Raw genomic sequence first — 4,057 nt, 5'->3', positions numbered from 1 at the left:
GGGTGAATTCTCCCTCCCTCCCCCGCCGAACTTTTACGGGAGACAAAACAAATAGGAATAACAGTAAAAGGAAAGCTTGCAACGCGTTTCGAGGCAGAGCATCTCAATTCTTGAAACCACCCCCAGTGGATGTGACCGTGCAATTGTCTTCTCCACTCGTTCCCTCACCTACCCACCCATTTTTATAGGCTTTGATGATCTGAAAAGGCCTGAACCCGCCTCAAATTCGCGGAAGCCTTCCCCATAGTTAAACTAGATCTTCTTAAAAGCACAGCGGGCCCTTCCGTTCCTAGGACAACCCTGCCTACCCAGAGAACCATCTGTCCCAGCCGGAGCTTCGGCTCCGCCAACCAAGCCCCAGGTTCCCCATTTGGGTGCACCCCAAAGGCGGTGTCTGCCTCGGTGCAGTCCAGCCTCTCCCCCAAAGCCCAGTCCAGAGTCCGAGCAGCCCCGGAGTAAAGTTTGGGGCGACTTGACCACCCTTCTCCTCTCCTCCAAGCCTCCAGGAGCTCAGCGCCAACTCTGGGTAGGCTCCAGCTCCACGGTCAGTCAGCGAGGTGTGCCAAGAAGGAGGGCGCTATTTATTTTCCTCTGCCTGTGGCTTGCGAAGACGTTCAGGCAGGCACAATCATTACACTAATTTGTATTTGATTGTTTGGGCGGACGAGGGGTGAGTTTTATTACGCTAAAGCATTCAAGCACGCACGCACCACTGATTAGCAGTATACATTAAATAAAGTTGTTTGTACACATTGTCTTACCACATATAGGCAGACTTATTATTCTAATTACTCTAATTAGGGCCTTGCGATGGCTTCTGTTTGATCTAGGGAGACTTGGCTCCGCGCTGGTCCTTTTTAGGAGGGGGAGGGTATAATTCGCTCCCTTGGAGTTGTCACGTTGTCCCCCTCCCTTCAAAAGACATAAAAGTGCCGGCAACTATCACTCTTGATTAAAAGCGGACGATTTACGTCTGGGTTGTGAAAGAAAGGTTTGGGGGTGGTGGGGTGTTATATATATATACTGTTTAATGTTTAAAATTTAAACGTGAAATTAACGGATAAGATTTAACTTTTTCTTTTTCCCATCCAAAGATTTTTTTTTTCCTTTTAGCATTGGTCTAGGTTAGGGTGAGCCAAGTCTTTAAACAGCGCAATCCTCTGTTCTTTACTGCTTTACTTGGAAGGAAGCTCCCCTCTTGCCTATCCATCGATGTTGTCAGGGATGCTTGCCCCCACGACAATTGCGCAAAGGTGGAGATTATTCTGGGAAAGTTTTGTTTTCTTAAAAGTCGAACGAAGGCAACCATTTCAACTGCTCTCCGTTAACCAAAGAGGTTACTTTCTTATGGCATAAAATTTAAAAACTTATTTCTTTTGGGCTAGTTCTTTTTCCCCTTTCTCCCCCCCCCCCCGCCCACAATGCAGAAATTTTATTCCTCCTTCTTTGAAATCAAATATAGTACCGATGCGGTCTGAAAAGGAGAACTATTATTCCTTTGCTCACTCTCGAATTGTAGCAATTGCTCCAATTTACAAAATGCGATCCCTCCCTCCTTCCCTTCCCTTCCCTTCCCTTCCTTCCTTCCCTTTCTGCTGCTAAATCTTAAAGCGTTCCTTTTCCAGCCTCGACCAGCTCCTCGGTGAAGGAAACCTCAGTTTCCACCCACCCACCCACGCCTTTTCTCTTTCCCCGAGGAGCCACTGGCTTCCTTCTAGCCGCGTCCCAGGTCACAATCCTATCCTCCTCCTTCTCCATCTCCTCCTCCTCCGTCAACGGCTGGGAGAAAAGGCAGAATTGCTGCTCGCCCCGCTGCTGAAGTGCCTTGAAAAGGGGGCGCACTCGCTGCCCCTTTCCACTGCTCGGATCCGAAACTGAGTTTGTGCTTTTGCGTGCTCCCTAGGGATGCACCCGAGCGACCTTTTGCCACGATTTGGCTAAAGGCTCGGGTGAGCTGGGGTGGGGGTGGGGGGGCCGACCCGTCCGGACGCGGGTTAATTTTTGGAGGGATTCCCGCAGATCCCTCGCGGATCTCCCGGGCTTCGGCAGGCAGGGCGCACGCCTCTTGCCCTTTTCCTCTTCTCCCGCCTCCAGATCCTTTGTCAGGGATCCGAGTCAGAGGGAAGGGAAAAGGCCAAAGGGTTTGGAAGGGATCCGAGGGGCGTCCCGGGGGAAAACAACCGCCGCAGCGCCGAGCCGCTTTGGCAGAAGTCCCAGCAAGGCAAGGCAGAGGACGGGCGTTGGGAATCAGGCCTCGGTTGGAGACGCGGGTCTCCCAACCGGGAGAGATCAAACATTCTCAAGCAGGACTTGAGCTGGCAGCCTGAAAAGGACGGGGGGGGGAGAATCCGCGCGGAGGGGGTGGTTTAAAGCCAGCCAAAGGCCCCTCTGCCATAAAGATTCCCTGTGCCACAGGATTTATCCTTCCCCCGAGAGTTCATTGTACTACACAGCCTGGCTGGCCTTCTCGCATGAATCTGTTTTGTAACAAAGTCTCCCCGGCGTGGGTATTAAGAGAATAAAGCCTCCCTCCCCTTCCTCCCCCCCCCCCCCTTCCTCCCCCTCCCTTTGATCCCCCATCTCGTCAATGCAGCAGCTGCTCTAGAGAGGCGCTGCTTCCGAGCCGCGCGAAACAAGCCAAAATAGAACTTGAGCGCCCCGCAGCGGCCCCGAGGCGAAGTTAAGCTCGGAAGAAAAAAAAATAAAATAAAATAAGGGGACGGTGATGTGCGGGGGGGGGGGGGGGAAGAGAAGGAAGTGGGCCAAAAAAAGCAAAGGAAAAAAATAAATAAATAAAAAAAGCAAACCGGGCGCCCCTCCCAAGCGCCCCTTGTGCGTTGCGAAAAAGAAAGTAGGCAAGCTTTGGCTTCCTACTTCGCTTTGGAATGCGAGTTCTCGGACGTTTGACCCGGTTTGGAGGGGCAGAAAGGTTAAGAAGCAAAGGCGGGGGGGGGGGTGTGAGAGTGAGAGAAGAGCGTCTTGTCTTCTCCAGATTCTCTCTTGACCGTTTCTGGCTTTGCTTCACAGCTGGAAGAAAATTAGGATTCTGGAGGGAAATAGCTTCCATAAATAAGAGAAACAGAACTCTGCACCAGGCATAAAATCAAGCCTGATTTTCCTGGGCCATGATTAAAACCATTTTTGTGCCCTGCCACTTTTTTTTACAAGGCTGTGCCACTAAGTTTTGAGGGCAGGAAAAAGAGCTTGGGCACCTCACTTCAGGGTGGGGAGCTCTTCTCGTTTTGCGTTGACTGGCATCTGTCATTCAAACGATAGGTATGAGCTCTGACAGAGAAAGGCGCCCTATTGGCTTCCAGATGTTTCAGCTCCGATTTTGCCCACCTGACCCATGACAAAAAGCTGTATTTGAAAACATTTTTTTTCTTCCTCGATTTCCAGAGACCGCCTGGAGTAAATCCCTGCAATTTTCTTTGCAAGTTTTTTTCAGAAATGCTTTGCCATTGCCTCTGTCTTCTCTGGCTGGGAAAGAGTGGCTGGCTTAAAGTCACCCAGTTGGCTTTGTGCCTAAGACAAGGCTAGAACTCACTGTCTCCCAGTTTCTAGCCTGACACCTTAACTCATTATACCAAATTGTTTTAACTCAAAATGTTTAGAAAGCATCGAATTGCTGATTCCTGAGCTGGAGCAGAACATTAGTTTGATATATATTTTTTTCTGAATGGGCTCCATGTTAATTGTGTGTTTGTATGTACTTGAGTGGCATAAAAAAAAGAGAAGGTGAAATATTCTTCTAAAAAATCAGGTGACACTATGCTTGGAAGGAAAGACCTGAAGGATTATGTCTGTGATTACACAGCAGGTGAAAAAGAGCCTTGAGGAGCAGAGTGAATCTAGTTATTGAAAAAGGAGTGATTTCAGAATTAGAATTTCCCCGACTGCAACAGGGCAATTGCTAAAGGCTTGAGATTAATCCTTAGGGGGCTTCCTGTCTCTTGTGTCTCTTCCTTTCCTTGTCATGCCTAGATATGGTAGTTTTGTCTTCTGGGAATGTTGGATCTGCCTTGAAAGCCATCTCACAGGTAGTGGCTAGTGCTAC

Source organism: Pituophis catenifer, unplaced genomic scaffold (genome assembly GCF_029215685.1).
Source record: "Pituophis catenifer annectens isolate HBS135680 unplaced genomic scaffold, rPitCat1.0.hap2 SCAF_1, whole genome shotgun sequence".
Classification (NCBI taxonomy): Eukaryota; Metazoa; Chordata; class Lepidosauria; order Squamata; family Colubridae; genus Pituophis; species Pituophis catenifer.
This window is presented reverse-complemented; position numbering follows the sequence as displayed.